Source organism: Magallana gigas, chromosome 4 (genome assembly GCF_963853765.1).
Source record: "Magallana gigas chromosome 4, xbMagGiga1.1, whole genome shotgun sequence".
Classification (NCBI taxonomy): Eukaryota; Metazoa; Mollusca; class Bivalvia; order Ostreida; family Ostreidae; genus Magallana; species Magallana gigas.
In genome coordinates this window covers 33591978-33612609 of record NC_088856.1, presented here as the reverse complement: position 1 = coordinate 33612609, position 20632 = coordinate 33591978, and the positions used below count along the sequence as shown (strand labels likewise).

Sequence of the window (20632 nt, the reverse complement as noted above, 5' to 3'; positions counted from 1 at the left end):
TTCCATGCTGTAAAGGTTTATGCATATATATCATTGTGTTTATTATACCCCCGCTCCGAAGGAGAAGGGGGTATGCTGTTTTACCCTTGTGTGTCTGTCCTTCTGTCTGTCCGTCTGTAACAACAATTTCTGTCGCATTTTTCTCAGCAACTATTTATCGCAAATGCTTGAAATTTTAACACACTATTTGTCTAGGCATGCCATATCGTTGGATGTATATTTGTACCAATCAAACGTCAACTTCCTGTTAAATGACGACTTTGTTTATTTTTAGCCAAAATTTTCAAACAAATTTTCATCAAAGATTTCTCAGCAACTTTTTATCGCAGATGCTTGAAAATTTAACACACTATTTGTAAAGGCATGCCATATTGTGGGATATGTTTTTGTACCGATCGAATGCCAACTTTCTGTTAAATGTCAACTTTGCTTATTTTGCATATTCACATTCGAGTGGGGGGTATCACTAGTGAGCATTGGCTCACAGGTATCTTGTTTGATCTGACTTACTAAATGAATTAATCCTTTTTTAGGATGTTAGTAACAAACAGAGATTGGTTTGGGAGCATGAAATTTTACACCAACTCTCAACAAACATGGGCTGTGGAAAACTTTTTTAGCCATACACTTCTACATTACTGTCCAAAACAGAAATCCTATGGCTATGACGCCTATCATAATAGGAACATGCTGGCTGTAATGGACCACAACAACCACCTTGGAAGGATGCCATTGGTTGGACAGGATGGACAAGTGTAAGCTAAAGGCCAGGTATCCAGGAGGACCAAACAGTGGGTTGCATATGAGGAGGAAGCACCAAACAAAAGATTTTAAATATATACCAGGTTAGAAACATCAAAAATTTGTGATGATAAAATTGTTTAATAAGAACCTGTATTTGTTTAAATGTTAAATCTTTATTATGGCAATACTTATGTTGAGCTGTCAATCAAAATACCATTAATTAATTTTAGACACACCATAATTAGTCAGATTTTCTCATAGCTTTTAAATTTTTGATTGCATGTCATTAGAAATTCTTTCACATTAGATCATTCGTTTATAGTAAAACATATGGCATGGGTCTTCTCTATGTGATTTTCAGAACTACAACATTTATGTGAATATGCTTTTATCTTGAGGAACATCATATGCAGAGTCATGAACATGCATATACTTTATATATCCAAGTACACTATACTGTACAAATTTACATTAAATTTCTGAAATACATGTATTTATCACAAGGTATAATTTTTCAGAACTGATGGCTGCTTGCATGAGAGCAACATATGGCATTTCTGAAACCAAATTCAGAAAGAGCAGAAAATCGCTTTCTTTAGATTCAATTGCCAAGAATCTTTCTGGGGAAACAAATCCAGGATCACGAATTCTTTTAGCTAAGATGCAGAGCAGAAAAAAGAAAGGTGAGAATAAATGAATTCATTCAATTTTATTCAGAGTCATCAGAATTAGCAGAATGATAACATCTGTCTCAGTAAAACGTCTTCTCACAGCAACACAAACACAGGCAGGAACTGGTATTCGCCTTCCAGCTCCCAGCCGCCCATGTTGCCACAGGACAAAGTTTCTGAATGTCGACAGTTGAAAACTAGGATCTTGGTTGGTCCGAAAAACTCCAATTCAAAATGTTAGCAACCTCCAATACATCATGCCTCAAGCACAAATTTCTGAATTCGGGTTTTGAGGTGATGCATGGAAATTGCCTACAACAGATGTTCATGCGGGGATCATAAAAACTTTGACATACCCCACATGAACACCATTGCACATTTGAATTAGAGTTTTTATTCCTTCCACTATCCTCCATCTGCCTCATTAGAAAAGGTCTTACGAAATCTGGCTCAGCAGCAGTCATGTTTTTTTTTATTCTTTGCCGCAGTTCATCAACAGGCATACTGTCAACAGCATTCTATAAAAAAAGAAAAGAAAAAAGTGTAGATATAAAAAAAATATCCAAATTTAGTTTTATGTGTATCATGTGAAAAAAAAATCAGTGAAATACATTTCATACCATCAATGAAACACTAAGCTCTTGGTCATTGCTGTTTTCAGGGCCAGCCGCCAAAGAAAGCTGTTGATTCTGGCTGACTCCATTGTTGGACGCATTACGGCTGCTGCTCGAAGCATATGGATGGTAGCGATGCTACAAAATACAACAAGATATTATTCCCTATCTATCTAGGAGGACCTCATTGTGGTAGGAGGGTGAACATCAGCAATTGGTGGCCAACACTCCTAGAATTTACATATACACGTACTTACTGTGCTCACTGGCCTAGTTTGGTAAAATTGAACTTGTACTGGCAGTTTGTGTTATTACAATTATTACAGGGTCTCCGCTTACAAACACAACTTTTACACTTTCCCCTGTTATCACAAGAACAGCATCTCTACAAAAAAGTTTTGTATATTGAATGTTTCAGATTTATTTTGTGTGATATTTATATATCTTTCATACTGATGTGTAATAAAAACAATACTTCTGTTTATGCATATATTGGGCCTTTGTCAACTATTGTAATTGTATTTGTGCCAATGAAATATTTGTATTTATGATTGTGCATCAGGTTTTGAATCGGTAGATATTAATTATAATCTATATTGAAATTTGGGATCAATCATTCATCAAATATTGCATATGAACACAACTACAGTTTTTATGATTATTTGAAGAGGTATTAGGCATGTTATGTCAAAAACTGTAAATATTTTGACAGCAGTATACTCTTTGTATAAAAAAGTATTTTCTCATCATATTTCTGTGTGCCTCCCCCAGTCATTCTTGTAGAGACAGTACACCATTTTATTACATTAAAAAACTTGCCCAGTGTTTTAGTTATGTAAATTCTTGTTTGTAAGTATATTTTCAAATTAAATTCAATTCACATGCACCACAGCATAATTTTTATTTCTTTTTTTTTGGGGGGGGGGGGGAGGGGGGTGTCTGGAACCCCCTCCTTTAAGGTCCCCGCATGAATATATTTTTGTGATAAAGTGGTGGGATTTCTATGGAAATTGTTTACTTTATGTATTTCTGTACATTTTATCTCATAAGAGTTCAAAGTCTCTAAAAACGATTTTTGCGGGGGAAATATGATCCGCCCGTTTGTTATGCTCTTATACCACTTTCATTTTGAAGAAATAATTACTGCTTCCTGATCCGAATTCTACAAACGCTTGAAATCTGCAAACGTCTCATGGACTAAGATGTTTTGATTTCATGGCTGCTCGAGTCAGAACGTGGCACCTGCGTATTATTATAACTGTAGGAACATGGATTTTATCAAAAGTGTTGTGCATTGAAGTGATTTGCTTACTTGTGCACTAGTTGATGATGCCATGTCTTTTCCTGGTCACTCAATTCTTCGTAAATTCTAAATCTTCCGTTACTCGGGTGTGAATCGTACTGGATCGACTCATATATATTCGGGTGCTCGATACGTATTCGCGTGACCACGCAGCTCTATTTTGGAAAGCAAATGCATTGAGGCATGACCATACACATAGCGTATATACCGATTCTAGACTCTGCGTTAGTTCATTTACTTTGGTATCTAAACCAGCCGTTTAAATCGCGGCGCTTCAGCTTTTGAAGGTAGCATATTGTTAAGAGCATTACTCTTACCAACTTTTGTTCTACATTGCTTTTAAAAATATTTATTCTTTTATCTAATATGAATGATCAAAGTTTTGCACTTCTGGCCACATGAATTTCCTAATTACGTATGGTTTTTCTAATTTTTCCAATTTCCAACAGTTGAAATTATTGTTCAGTAAAGATTTATTATAAAAAGATTTTAGAGCCCTTTTGGTCCCTTATTTGAGGGATACGCTCCTTTTTCTTGAAATCAAATAAAATATCTGGTAAATATAAACATATTTTGTTCAACAAGTGTTCAAAAATTATTGACCGTTCTAAAAATATCTAACAACTGTGATTTAATTTAACGAGGCCGGGTCTAATTTGTTCTGCCCTAGATTTTTGGATGAAACTTTTTACATAAATTTCTACTGATATAATTATTTTTTTAAGATAAAAAAATAAGACATTTACCACACCGTTTGTTTAGGGGGTCATCTCAAAGTTTGTTAATCTTTAACATAGGACCCTATGGGATTTTGCTTGAAATGTATCAATTTTGCATATTTTTTGCATTTTTTCAAAACTTCTGCCCTAGGGATTTTTTTTCTGTTCTACATATTAAAGTTATTGCTAAAAGGCATCAAATGGTCAAATAAAAAAAACCTTTTACCTCCTGGTTTGTTCCAGGGGTCTTATCAAAATTGATTTTTGTATGCCCAATTTCCCAGATTCGTCAGATAATGGCTATTTTTTATTTGACAAAGGCGGAAAAGGTGATCTATATAGTATTATTAAAACATTCAGACATATTTAAGTAATAAAAAATATATAACATCACATATTAAGGGTCATTAATATAAAATACATGGTTACTGTCTTGAAATATATGAATTAAGCTATATTTAGGCGGGTTAAGAAAACGTGACAGAGGGCTAGGCTTGCTGAACCCTCTTCTCGTTTTCGACCCGAGCCCAAATATAGCTTATACTTCGAGACATTTATGTTTATTCCACAATATAACATTATTTTTACGCATCAAACGAGATATTTTCAACAATTTTCGCTGAATATCTGCAGTTCAAACTATCACGCCATGGCGTCAAACAAGCAAAAAGATGACGTCACAATACAAATGAAACGCTGCGCGAAAGCGTACGTACTCGTTCTGTACTCGGCCTCGTTAAGGGCCGACCCTAAAACTCCTTACCGGGACCACCAACAATTTTTTAAAGGTAGCATATTGTTAGAAACATTATTCTGTTCTACAATGCTTTTAAAAATATTTCTCCTTTTTTAGATATAAATTGATCAAAGTTTTGGACTTAGGGTCCCTAATTGAAACCCCCAATTACATAACATATTATTTACTGTAAACAAGGTTATTTTCGCCTCGTGTAATTTTCGCCCTTTAATACTTGCAAACAGTTTCGCCCAATATTGAATTCGCCCAGACACAGTTGTGTTTAAAAAAAGATAGTTTGAGACATTGGAAATCGCCCATTCTTAGATTCGCCCACTGACAACAATGACGAAAGAGGCGAAAGTAAAACGGGGGCGAATAATTCCCTGTAAACAGTAACTATTGTATTGTATATTAATATGTTGTACAATGAATATTTTTGTTTTGTTTCCAAAAGAAGACCCTCTTGTTATTCTACGGTTTCTTTTTCTTTATTTAGCCCCCCTTCGAAGAAGGGAGGGCATATTCCTTTACTCATGTCCGTCGGTGTGTCGGTTCAGATCGGTCCACCAATAGTTTTCATTGATTTTTTTTCACAGAGGTTGCACGTATTGAAATCAAATTTGCTATACAAATTTATCATATTAATATCTAAGGTCAAGTTTAATTTTGGGTTAGATCGAGGAATTTATCGGGTGTATTGTTTTGAGGTGATGATCCTTTAATGACCGTAATTAAATCCTTGCTGGTCAGTATGTCTCCAATTTGGACATTATGTTCCCGATTTGTACACAAATATCCTGAGGGGGTAAAGTTTGATATAAACTAAACAATTACGTACATCATTCGGCTAATCGAAGTCAATTAGCCCTTTGATCGGCTCAGATAGATGACAGTAATTGGTCACGATACAGTGACCCTCCCACTAGTAAATATCTGTCGCAACCTTGATTGACACTGATTAAGGGCGGGTTCTTGACTGACCAGCTTGACCCCATCTTGGAGCATCATAGTAACAAGGAGGTGGCGCCCTCTTAATGGGCTTTCAGTTCAGTTCAGTTCAGTTTATTTTCACTCAACACCATATAATGGTACAAGAGGTACATAAGAAGAACAAACATATTTACATATATACAATATAGTTGTTAAGTTCAAGAAAGTAAGTGGGGTGAACGAACAATATGATTAATTTTTGAAATAAAGAAACACAGTTTTCTTAATGTGATATAATCGACTGAAGACATGATTTCATAAAACTTTTTAGTGTTAGGAGAAGAACAGTAATATGTATCTAAAAACTGACTTCGTAATTTACTTAATGCCCTTGCATTCTAATATAACATGAAATTCATCACCAATTTTGTTACAATTACACAAATTACAATAACGTTCACTTCTTTCAACAATACTCCACCTTCCTATTTCAACCGGAAGATGATGATTTGTAGTTCTAAACTTAACTAATATTTTTCTTAATTTACTGGGTAACAAGAGTAAGTAGCGTTCACATTCAAAATTTGTTTTATAAATTCTATATATAACACCCTTAGTCGATTCCTGAATATCGTTATGCCATTTTTGTAAAAATTGATCTCTTAACCTTTGGTTAATAGTTGTCTTAATCCAACTGGAGTTATAATGGTACGATTCATGATCACACCATAAATTTGAAAGCCCACATTTATCTAAAACATTTTTTTAAAGAGCATAGCCATGGATTTAATATTTGTCCCTTATCAAAAAGAATACGTACATACATATATATAATTTTGCTTAACTTGTTTTCACTGCTATTGATTATGTTGGCCCAGAATGAAATCATTCTAGTAAAAATGGTTATATACAGAGGAAATCGTCCAGTTTCACCATATACCATGTAACTAGGTGTACAACTTTTCAGATTAAGTATATGTTTCAAATATTTTAAATGGACACGTTCAATAATCTCAATATTTTCATAACCCCAAACTTCGCATGCATACAATAAAACTGGTACAACAATTTTATCAAATAAATCTAATTGACACTCAATAGGTAAATTAAAAAAAAAGTTCTTATCTTCCTTATAACTCCATACATTGATTTCTGTGCTTGCTCACATAGCCGTTTTTTTGCTTTGAAAAATGAACCTGTTCTTGAGAAAATTACACCGAGATAATTAAATTCCTTAACTATTTCAATAGGTAAACCATTATATGAAAAGACATATTTGGGTTGACGACCTTTAGAAAATACAACAATTTTTGTTTTACAAATATTAACAGTAAGTTTCCACGTATCACAGTATCTATAGAATTCATTAAGGGCAAACTGTAAGTCGTTTGCAGACTCAGCTAAAATAACAGTATCGCCTGCATAAAACAGGATAAACATTTTTAAATATAAAAATAGTTCCTTTTCAATTCCCTCAGTAATTGTAGACAGTCCAGTTATGTTTTTATCTAACAAATAATCTTCTAGATCATTTATATACAAGGAAAACAAGAATGGAGATAAACTTTCTCCTTGTCGTACTCCGACATTAGAAGTAAAAAGATCAGATGAAAAACCATTAATACATATTTTTGATTTTATACCTTTGTACATGTTTTTTATGTATGTAAAACATTTACCATTTATTCCACTTTTAAGAAGTTTGTACCAGAGCCCATCCCTCCATACTGTATCAAAAGCTTGTTTGAAATCTACAAATGCACAGAATAATTTCTTTTTACTGTTGATCAGTGTGTGTGTTAAAAACTGCAGAACTAGAATATTGTCAAGTGTGGAAAACCCTTTCCTAAATCCAGCCTGACTTTCTTTAATAAGTGAAATATCATCTGCAAAATGTTCAATGCGTGTTCCTAAAATATTAGTAAATACTTTCCCTAAGCAACTTAATAAAGTGATTGGTCTATAATTTTCTGGATTAGATGGGTCACCCTTATTTTTATATATTGGTCTAATAATGCCTATTAACCATTCCTCTGGGACAATACCAGTATCAAAAATAATGTTGAACAAGTTTTCATACAGTGGTAAAAAATTCGACATAGTAGTTTTAATGTGTTCGTTCATAACATTGTCATAGCCAGGGGCTTTGTTGTTTTTTAAACTATTAATTGAATTCACAATCTCTTCCCTAGTGATAGGGCTATTAAGTAATTCATTCACCGTATCCGATTGATCAATAATATTATCACATGTTTCAGCGCTTTCATTTTCATTCAATATTTTAAAAAAGTTATACAATGTATCAATATCCGCAGAACATTTTTTTGTCTTATTTGAATTGTTAAGAATGTTCCAGTATTCTCTAGTATTCGACGCACGTATATTCTGCAATTTATTTGATAAGTCCTTTCTGTATTTCTTTAGGATTCGTCCATAACTGTTTTATAATGTTTACTTGTTAACTTTAAGGTGGCCTTATTTTCTGTAGATTTATTGCGGCTGTGCATACGCTTCGCTAAATGAAATTTCTTCCTTGCTGTCTTACATTTGGAGTTAAACCATGGTTTATCCTTAGAATTTACAGGAGCACTATGTTTTTTCCCAAAAGATTGTTCTGCCGTTGTAATGAATAATTTACACAATTTTGTCATCACCGTTTTAATATTTTCCTCATTCACGGTATTTGATGTCTTTAAATGTAATAGTTCGTCAGTGATCCTTTCGACGGTGGAGTGATCTAACTTTTCACGAAAAACGTCTGCATTGTTTGCTGACCAAAGTTTCACAGTTGGTTGGTTTTTCGCAGGTAAAGAATTAACAATTGAAGCGGTGACATTTGTCTTGATAGAAAAAGATATAGGCTTATGTACATCAGAAAATAAATTAGAAAAGTCTAGAACTTGAAAATTACATAGATACTGAAACAGCTCTAGACTACATAAAACATAATCTACGGTACTACTGTTTTTGCACGTGAGTACACCAACACCAATATCATTACCAACTCGACCATTTGCAATAAAAAAAATTGTTATTTTTACAGAAGTCTATCATCTTATAACCAAAATTATTACATACAGTATCCGTGGCAGCTCTAAATATAGGGATTCCTAAAGTTTCAAAATAAGAGGCGCAATCAATGTTTTCAGTAACAACATTATGTTGTTTTACATTTGTTAAAAAATCATCAGGTTCAACAAAATCACCAAGACGACCAACTCGGGAGTTAAAATCTCCCATGAAACAAAAATAATTCGAGTCTTTAGAGAAATTAAAAAGCTCTTGTTCTATTTCCATAAAACTGTCATTAGATGAATATTTGCTAGCCTCTGGAGGTATGTAAACAACTCCACAGATTACATCTTTATCAATGTTGAATAAAACCTTGCTTATCTTTAGCCACATAATAAATTTACAGTCAGTATCTATTACATTTATATGTTTCGCAATATTGTCTTTGATAGCTACGATTATCCCGCCCGATCTAATGTTTGAGAGTTTGTGTCTATTTTTCATATAGGTTACAAAGCCGGGTATTTGTATAGAATCAGTGTCATCTGTTTTGGTTTCTGTGAAACTTAAAATATCATATTCAGAAATAAGGTTTGCAAATTCATCGTAATGAAGTCTATTTTTTAGTCCACATACATTTAAAGATAAGAATTTAAGTGAGCACTGAGTCTTGGGACACCGGATCCGCTCCCCCGCGCATTCCTAGCGTCCGTTACGATCAGGAGTTGAACCGTAGCGCGCTCTTTTGTTTTCACGTCTGCTACCGCGTACACTGCTGTCGGATTTTGCATCCCCTTGGGTCCCTAGGGTTTCTTCTGCCTTGTCTTCGGGGTTGTAGAGTTTACCGTCAATGTATAACTTGTCAACCACAAGCCTAACATGGCTGTGTTTTTGTCGTGCGAGTCTTAGCACTGGGTAGAGCTTCTTACGTCTCTCTTCAATTTCAGGTGGGAATTGCTCGTTAACCCAAATATTTGTATTTTTAAGTTTCTGTGGCGCACGACGACGGACGAATTCCCTGTCTTTGAAGAAACTGAATTTCGCAATGATGTTACGGGGTTTTGTTTTGAATTCGTCAGGTTTCCCCATGCGATGAATTCTTTCGAAGGAAATATATTCATCAATTTTCAGTTTATTTTCGAGAAAGTGGTGTAAGACTGCCTCACAGTCCTCATTTGGGGTTTCTGGAATGCCACTAAAGATCAGGTTGTCACGCATTGACCTACTTTTTAGATCAATAATTGAACTTTGCAACTCCTCGTTCTTTTGGACAATCGAATTAACACATCTTTTCAAATTTTCTTCAAGATTTCTGGTATTAGTTTTTATTGACTTTAACTCGCTTTCGTGATTTTTTTTCACGTCATCAAAAATTTGACTCATTGCTTTTCAACACCCAATGAACACTTGTATTTCTTTGATAGTTGTTTTCCCCAAATAGTATAAAACTACCAACTTCTCGCAAGTTAGGTTAATTCCGACGCTCTTTGGAACTCTTAACATCTCTCTCTGACTTCCCCGAATTGGGACTGTGTATTTAGTTTGCTTTTTGTCGAATAAAACCACTATACGATCACTTAAGACTTTTACTTAACGTCTACACTAGTTACGTAAGATACGCGTGGTAGTGTTATAAGTTTTAATAAAATTGCTTACTTTTTATAGAAATATAATCCAAGTAAAATGATTTATCACTGAAAAAATTAACCAAATCACTTTTCATAAAAAGTTTCAATAATTCTGTCCCACGAAGTGAATGCAAATTTGTTTGTTTTCGGTACAAGGTTTTGTGGCCGTATTGAAATCTTGGGCGCCGTGCATCTTCAAAGTTACTTATTGGTGTGTATTCTCGGTCCACATTTTCATTCCAGTCTAAGACAGCCATTTTGACCTCCGTTTATACTCCTCATCACCAAATTTTATTCTTTTATCATGATAGACGAGAAGGGCATTGTTAAAAGATTCAACATAATGCGTGTCAATGCAGTTCACATAATCCTCTGGTGTCTTGTATATTTGTAGTTTATGAATCTCTGTATTAAGAATTCTTTCTGCATCAGAATCACTTAGGATGTTCTTTGATAGTTCATAATTTGGGTCTCTTCTGCATCTTGATTCCACAGAACAATTCTGATGGCTGTTCTAATAGTGCTCAACAATATTATCTAGACATTGTCGCAACTTCACAGGGGAACCTTGGCAATTTTTCATTGCATAATATGTATGCGTTTTAATTGATACAACCTTATCTGAAAGATCAGGATGCCAAGTAACACCCATATATTTCTGAGTACCGCTTGCATTTTTTTTCATTTCTTTAATGACTCCCTTACTTGCGTGCCACGTATCATTTGCATTGGTTACTTGTGGTTGATGTACTGCAAGATATTTGTTAACACTTGCATTTCTGTCATGTCCATGGATGTTGATTGATGTGTCATTTTCATGAAAATGTTGGTACAAATTTTCAACTCCCATGATTTCATGACGCTGGTCTAACAGGATTATATTGTCTAGTTACCACAGCCAAACCCACAACACGATAATGTGTTTGACCAATAGCAACGACGTCTGATTGGGCTGCATTTTACTCCAACCATGGCGGGCATCTGTCATAATGTTTATCCCATAAAAAGGGACATCATTTTCTTCTGCCTTTAAAACCTCAGTTGTTACTTCTTCATTGATGGCATATTTTATTGACTCCTTAGCTAGGTCTTCTGTCATAGAGCAGTACAAATTATGATGACTTTCAAATGCAATCTCAGGAACGATACCTATACTAGCACAAATACGCTTGTATTGACTGTAAAACATATCTACTCGCAATTGAAATTAACATGTATTTTATGTTACAAAATAACTTGCATAAAAGCACATTTACATAATAATTGACATCCATATTCATGAATTTGATTTAAAACATCACTTTGGTCATGAACAATTTCATTATTTTTTTAAACAAGAAAGATTATTGCAAAAATGTTGAATATGTAGCGCCTTTGTTTAACTTACTGCCTATAGAAAGTACATATACATGCTAAAAGTTTGAAGAGAAAATATCATATGTTAATATTTAATTATTGCTTTTGCTGACTTAAATGGACGAAATGTGTCTAGTGAAAACGCTGCTAAATATTTTTCATTTATGTTGTGTTATATCTTGAATAATCGAATAAAAAGACAAACTGTATGATGATAAATAGGCAATTTTATATGCATGCTTCAAAAACTATAAAGATTATTTCACAAAACCGATCAAATTCAGACCTAATTCATGCATTTTCAACCTTTTTTCAGTTTGAGGTATATCGCATCAATATTACAATATTATTTTTGTCAGATTTTTTATGTATTTAACCTCTGATTTGAAAAACTAGAAAGTGACCCGCCATATACTAATGCAGTGATGTCATAAGAACTACTGTCAAGGTCACTACTTCAAGATCTGTTTTCTTTCATAATATTCTTTCTGTTGATACCAAACAATCAATAATATTATAAACATGCGTTTTACATAATTTGCAACTCAATAGTAAAAAGAGACACGGGGTACCCCATATGACTGTCTATGTACAGTGTAGTTTTCCCCTTCATCATATAATTATCCATTGAATCAGCTTCCAATTGGCTTTGGACCAGCAATTTTTCATAATTCATTTGGTTTTATATTTAAGGTAAATGGACAAAGATGTAAAAGTCAATTCATCGAATCTAATCATTAATTTTTTATCAGACTTTTTAAATATATCATTGTGTCAAACGAAAAAAAATAAATCGTGATAGTTATTAGACCTAAAACACAACAAAATATCTGTTTTCCTCTTGTTTTATCGTTAAGGCACTAATAAAACACAGGTAAAAATCCAGGTAAAATCTTTGACCGAAAGCAGACTATAATTGCTATCAAAACACAATTCACACCTATTGTTCTATACCCAATTATCAAATGTGTGCAAAACGGGAACACACCATTGAATGACAGACCCGCTTGGGGCTATTTTTCGTCTGACACGTGCCGTTATCTCAAGCTGGGAGAAGTTTAAATATCATGCAAGTAAATTTAAAGAAAATTCAAATCTTTAGGAGATTAAATTATTTATTATGTGAATTCTCAATACAAATTTGTTTGACAGTTTGCATAGATAAAAATGATATACGTTGGGTACACGTATATGCAAGTGTTATATAATGTAGTAACTTCCGATCATCCTTATTCATGTAATGCAATTTCAATATTTCATTCAAAAATGAACTTTAAGTACACTAGGAAAAAATTCCGCGGAAAATTTGTGCCCGCGTTCATAGCGTTAATTAATACCACGCGGACAAAAGTACGTCTACAGTATTCTGAGATTTTTCAAGAAATAATCCACCAGGTAAATGCTGGGAGGAATCTGCTGTGACCAGGTGATTGTCTTTACAAGTGAAAGTTACTTAACAAGTGAAAGTTACTTTAGCTGTATGACCAATTCTTTGCAAATTTTAACATCCAAAACTTCAGTGCATGTTTGATTGTGAAGCTGAATTCCGGAGCAAATATTTCTCATCGCTGAATAGGTTGTCAGAAACATATCTTCATCTGTGCTTTTTTATCACATGGTAAATATGGTTGAAAGTTAAAATTTCTCTCATCATTTGCATCATCAACCAGTCCATTCAATTGCAAGTAAAAGTCAAATACTGCATTCAGCACTTGTTCGTTTGTCACAGAAGAACAGAAGACACTTTCTCGGCCATGCATAGTTTTATTTTATCCATTTTGTTGTAAACTGATACTTTATCATCTTCTGATTTAGCATTAAATCGAATACATCCTGTAACAAGGGTTTTTTTCCTGAAGCTAACGTTTTTCATTCCGTGCTTTCATTTTTTCTCCGCAGTCTGATCTTCGTTTCTTTCTTCCATGTTGTTCTCTATTTTCATCACGAATTCTCTCAATCGCAACTTCTCGGGCCTTTCCGGTAGGCTTGGAAAAACACCTCGAATGTATTACATAGGCTTCCATGACACCCCCCTTTTTTTAAATCTTGATATCAATACAACGCCTTTTACTATCTGTTGAGATGTGAGTTTAACTTCATTAAAGTCAATGATATATCCTAAAATATACCACAAAAAGCCGATACTTATTCTAATGGGAAGCGACTCCCATTTTGTATGAAATTTTAACATCCGGTATTGTTATTACATTCGAGTTGTTTTCCGAGCTTGCCGGAAAGGCCCGAGAAGTTGCGATTGGAATTCTCTTTGTACTTTCTCCATCCATTTTACTTACTTCTTATTTTACAACTGATGAGTTTGATATGTATGTATGTTTATTATTATGCAAGTTTTCCACCTGATGAGTGTGCAGAGCCCTTGGCCCGAGTGGGGTACTCCAGGGTTATAAATAATTTGTTTTCTTTGGGAAAAATAATTAAATTGAGTTTTTCTGATAGGTATTTTGATTGTTATGTGACTTTTAAAAAAAATAATTCATAGCTATTTTTGCTCATTAAAATCTAAAGCATTAAAGATACAAAAACCTAAATATATGACACCCCTCCCCCTTTTCAATATGTTACTGCATGGGATTGTTTCTTATTGACCAGTGAGAAACTTTCCCGCCAAACTTTACAGCATGGTCTGTTGGAAGAGTTTATTGTCTTTGGTCAGCGGTATAGTAGTGGCACTAAACTTTGTTATGAATAATAATACGTTATCATTACCACTGAACAATGAATCATTTTTTCATTCAGATTCTGGTGGATAAATGTTTTGTTCTTTCCATTTAGTAAAAACAATTCCAGTTAGTAAAAACAATTAGTTGCTTTATATTTAAAAATGTAACAAATTAGTCTGGTACCCCTGGTGTAGTGAAATAGTCTGTCTTGGAATCAGTCTGACTAGCCATTCTACAGCAAATCATCAGTGAATGTAACACTCTATAATTTTTTTTTATTCTTTGCTTTACCATATAAATATCACAACCAATTAAGAAGGCAAGTTTGTTTGAACATTACAGATCGAAGTTGATTTCATTCAATCCAAGCTCTATTTTCACACAGTGAATGGGATTTTGACTCGATTGTTGTTTTTATAGATTGGAAAGAAGACAATACAGATGAAGAGATAAGAGCTGGTAAGAATTTAAGTGCTACCAGTAGTGATAACAATACTGAGATCAACGAGCAGCAAGCAGTAGGCGGTGATCCTGGACATAGATGGGATGATGCAATGCCAGAGATCAATGAAGCGAATCATGCAAAGAAAATGAGTGGAAACTGCAAATAATTGGAATTTTTCTACGCCCAATAGCCATAACTCTGTTGAAAATTGCTCGATCGTACCCAATATCGAAATTGACCTCGATATTATTATGATAACCTGTATACCAATTTTCATTTCAATGTGTTTATCCTCTTGGAAGAAATTTTTCTACGTCTAAGGGCCATAACTGTCGAAAATTGCTCGATCGTACCCAATAGATAAACCTGTATATCAAATCTCATCCTCTGCGAAGAAAATGAATGGAAACTGTTGGAGGTCTGACCGACCGACAGACAGACAGCAGCAAAGCAATATGCCCTCCCTTCTTCGAAAGTGGGGGGGGGGGGCATAAAATTTGAAATTTTTTGGTTGATGAAGTTATTGTAATTTCCGTGTTAGAGATATTAACGTTTTAAGGATTTTTAGAAGGTTGGTTTGTCCAAGAGTGTTCACATAAAGTACTAACAATATCGTTTTCAAAATTTCAGGGATTATAGACAAAACATTGTCAATTTGTTCAAAGGCATTCATAATTGCATTTAAAATCTAGCTGGATTCAGAGCTGTGTACAAGTATGTTAACAGCTCTCGCCCGCGGCCGAGGAAAAAGTTCGCGACTTGACTAGCTAGCGGTCTCTGGTTATGCCTGACGTCATGAGGTTTGATAGTTGCATTCTCCGAAACAGTGCAGACAATGGGAGCAATCAATATCATGATCCTTAACAACAAAAGATTAACTGATGCATGTTTAATATGTCAGCATTTACATTCAAACTCGATGAAAATGTTATATGGGATGTAATAAAATCAGCGAGCAAGAGTTTTTTTTAGTAAAAGGGCTGTTCACCATACAGTGCACATGTTTTTGCTAGAACAGCTCAGAAAATAACCATCCCAGCAAATCATGAAATGTTCGTTCCTGTCAAAATCTCCAGACTAAAATGTAAACAAACTGTTTATTTGGAACCAACTAAAAATAAAAATCATACGAATTTATTTGCAGCAAAAACAATCACGTGTATTCAAAATCAATGCGGTGTTTTAAAAATCTGCAATCCGACCGAGGAGGAAATCATGCTTAACAAAAACGCTATTGTTGCCTCTGTTAAATGTGGACACACATGAATTTTTTCCCTTTTATTCCCCGGAATGTGTTCAAACTAATGCAATAGAAACTAAATTGAACTCAAAAAGTCAGCAAAAATCTCCAATAACCTTTGACTTGAAAAACTGAATTAAATAATACTCAAAAGTCAAAACTGCAAAGGTTTTTAAGGGATTACAGGGATATCTTTTCAGTTGATTTATCAGAAATGGGGAAAACGGTTGGGAGATTTTCACACAAAATAGAAACATACGACGCTCGCCCCCATTCGCATGCCTTTTTATCGTCAACCACTTCATTTACAAAAAGGAATTGATCAACAAGTTCAAGAGTTATTAGAAAATGAAAGTTTTGAAGAATCAAATATTGAATATCATTCACCAGTTGTTTTAGTAAAGAAAAAGGATGGAAAATATAGATTCTGTGTAGACTATTGCAAATTAAATAAAATTACGAAACCTTTGTCACTTCCTTTACCAAGACTTGAGTGTGTCTTTGATACTAGTACTTTTGCAGAGGCAGAATCTCAATTTTGTTCTACTTTTGATCTGCATTCTGGGTATTGGCAATTACAAATAGATCCGGAAACAAAACATAAAGCAGCGTTTATCACTCGAAATAGAGTTTATGAATGGAAAAGACAAGGTATGGGATTAAAAAACAGCTGCGTTTTATTTAAAATGGCAATGTCACAAATTTTAAGGGGTTTACATTGGAAAAACATGTTGGTTTAAGTGGACGACTTTTGTGTCTTTTCAAAGGATTTTAACTCTCATTTACAACATCTTAAAGATCTTTTTGCTCGTTTTAGAAATGCAGGTTTAAACTTAAACCCTAAGAAATGTCACTTCGCGGCGAAAGAAGTTAAATTCCTTGGGCATCTTATTTCTAAGCATTCAAGTTGACCCGAATAAAACAAAAATTATTGATACTTTTCTAATTCCCCAAAAGGTAAAAGATATTAGATCATTTTTGGGAATGTGCAATTATTACAACATTGCAACATATTGCAACCTTGGTTGAGCCTTTAAACAAATTGTTGCGAAAAGATGAAGATTTTATTTGGACAGAAATTTTAAACGAAAATTAACATCTACCTCCATTCTTGCATATCAAATATGAACAAACCTTTCATTTTAACAACTGATGCTTCTAATTCAACCATTGGTATTATTCTTTCACAAAAAGATAAGGGAAAGAGAGAACATGTCATTGCTAATGGTGGTCGATCACTATCTAAACCTGAAAGAAATTGGTCCTCATCTGATGTTGAATGTCTAGCTGTCATTCAAGGTATAAGAGAATACAAGACATACCTTTCAAATAATGAATTCGTGGTCTTCACAGACCACAAACCATTACAATATTTAATGTCACAAAAATCCACAACTGGCAGATTAGTCAGGTGGTCCCTTGAGCTACAAGGGTACAATTTTAAGATAATTCACAAGGAGGAAAAACAGTAATGTTGTAGCAGATGCTCTCAGTAGGCAAACGTATAAAAATCAAGATGGAAATGTTACCAATACTCATAGTATTGAAGTTTTTGAACATGGTGCAACAGTAGAAGTTGAGTTCCACTATGAAAGTAGTGTGCAGGTCAGTACTGTGGAACCTGACAATATCGAACCAAACTTGTCTTTTAAGATAAATAATAGAATATCAACAGGTTGGCAATAAAAGTAAGAAGTCTAAACTTGTTTTAAAACTGAGATTTTGCTATAGTCATGTCAGTCCTTCACTCCGAGAAAAAGGATGTCGAAATCGGTGACATCTTATTCTTGAAAAAGAGGTAGTGAAAGTAAGATTGTGATATATGACGTTCACGCCAACCCAGCATTTAACGCTAATTGTTAGAAACAACAGTTAAAATTATATTGATTGATAGATTTATTACTTTTTGTGATACTTACCATGTGAAAACAGTTTAACTACAAGTGAATGAAAAAGTAAGTCATATACGAGAGCCGAGAAGGATCATTCGAGATTCGAGATTCGAAATACGAGATTCGAAATACGAGATTCGAGATTCGAAATTCGAGATTCAATATCTAAATTAACCAATCAAATCAAGGATCTGAAAATATGTATCCTAGCGACATCGAACTGTTCTAAATAAAAATCATACGTACATGCTCTAATATACAAATAAATGCTATGTTCACTTCTCCCTACCTAACTAAATAATTATTTGTATTTACTTTTACACAGAATATCTAAGTAGACTAGTAATAATGCAGTGTGCTTCGCGGATCTAAGTGATTTTGTTTGCCCTGGTGCATTTCCACCTGATGCGTTTGAACCCTAAGGTATTTCACCACCAGTAATAGTTTAAAACCCGGGTTTATTCACCCCTTTTGTGTAAAAATGCGGTTATGGTAGAGAACTTCATAAGCGTAGCTAATTTTTTCTGTAGGGGGTCCTAGGCCAATTTTAAAAAAATTTACTATGTAAATTTAATAAGCTCCAATTTTCCCGAGGAGGGGGTCCAGATCCCCTGACCCCCTCCTTTCTAGATCCCCGCATGAAGATTAGTTCTAAATATAAATAATTTGTCCTGTTTCACTAATAAATATAAGCATTACTTATCGTTTTTATATATGCATACAGTGATACACTAGTACTATGATTATAAACAAATCATTGAGATATTATCACATCATACGGAATTATTAATAAATACAATTTTTTTTCCTTTTCCTCAGTAAACAACTTATTATGAGTCTTACTTTTGGAATTGTTTTCAATATAGAAGGATACCTACTCTCTACAATTAAAGGTAGGGATGATAGGGTGCCAATTTGTTCACATTGCCGATTTCTTATGCAGAGAACAGTAAAACCTTTTATTTGATTGTGCATGAATATTTCAAAATTAATTGTTGTACATATATTTTGTTATAATTCATTCATTGATATACCAACAAGAAAGAATAAAAGCATATGTTTCACAGCCAAGTTAAGTTTCTCTGTAGTTTCCTACCCCCTACCCCCCACCCCACCAAAATTGACAATAATTACATATAAGTCATACAAATGTTTACTTTTTTTGTAAGTAAATCTCTAAAGATGTAAATAAGCACTGCAAACAAAGATGTGTGTATTTAATATACTACTACATTACACTTAGCCAGATAAAATGTAATCAGGATGAAGCTACAAGGGGTGAGTGGTGCAAATTTACCAATTTGTCGCCATACACACAGAACACCAAATAAAGAAACTGTGAGTGGTGTGTGGAATGCATAAAAGATGGCAGCAAATTATCTCAAATAATCAGTGCAAAAACCCACAAATAGGCTGTTATTTGTTACATATCCTGCAAAAACATTGATAAAAAATGTTATCGTCCCATAACAAAGCCGATTAAGTTAATGTGTACATATGGTCAACGTACATGTAATTCTAATATACAAGAAGGCGGACGTATCAGGCGGGGATCCAGAAAATTAAATTTCAAAAATGATCGGTTGAATTACATTAAATGCTTTGAAAATTGTTTTAAACTATCGCACGGGTCAAAATGCGTGATAGAAGCTATGTACAGTGTAATTGGAAACTTTCATTTTATATCAATATGTAGTATTACCTATTATAACAAATGAGAGTATAGCACAACTGCCACAAGCAATACATGTCCTTTACCGGCACCACCTCCCTCCCCTTAAAAAAATGCCGTTTTATTTGCTAAAATGTGTGTGGTTCAAGATTTTTCTAAAGGACATACCCGATTAGAATTGAAAAAGAGTCGTACGTTTAAAACTTATTTTGTCAAAATTTTTAGATTCATTTGGTTATATTTTGGTCCATTTGGGTAAATATATGCACCAGCGCAGCTCTAATTTATATATAATCAGGCCATAAATTCAAAATATTTTCAAAAATTAATAGCTTTAAATCCAGTGGATGAAAGAAAAGGAAAGCAAGTCGAACTCGATGAGTGCTAATACCTGTGTTGAATAAATGGTACAGTAGGATAAGCGCAAAAAAGTCCCGTCTACTCTTTCCTACCCTATAATTATTGGAATATTAAATCCGATTATAAGAGTCAAATTAAAAATCAAGTACGGATATGTACCTGTTTATCAAAAGTAAAACTACTCATAATTTATCTACAGTGCATCGTTATGGAGCTACACAGAAAGTTTTATATTAATTTGCCGAGCCAAATTAAAAAAAACCTGAAAAGACATCACAAATACCCCAAACCCCCTCACGGAAAAGGAAATGCTAGGTGATGGGAGAGAGAGAGAGAGAGAGAGAGAGAGAGAGAGAGAGAGAGAGAGAGAGAGAGAGAGAGAGAGAGAGAGAGAGAGAGAGAGAGAGTGTCGATGTAAATCACAGGTGCGCTAACACCGTTAAAATTAAAGCTTGCTAGTTGGTCTGCCCTACCCTAGCTACCTCCTCTCTTTTCTCGTTTTAGAGGCTTAATTATTGTATATATATGCTTGTAACAAATCAAATCAATTTCAAATTCTAAATCAAACTGAATTTGACACTACAAAACTCTCTGTCTGTTTGTCTGTCTGTCTGTCTGTCTCTCTC

At 34.0% G+C, this 20632-nt stretch overlaps 1 long non-coding RNA gene across 1 annotated transcript; it reads left to right on the top strand.

Moving 5' to 3' along the window:
• The first annotated feature begins 538 nt into the window (after positions 1-538).
• Positions 539-2519, top strand: LOC136274699 (uncharacterized). Its single transcript, XR_010713125.1, has 3 exons — positions 539-845; positions 1263-1427; positions 2077-2519. It is a non-coding gene; the product is annotated as an uncharacterized lncRNA (long non-coding RNA).
• Positions 2520-20632: the final 18113 nt, after the last annotated feature.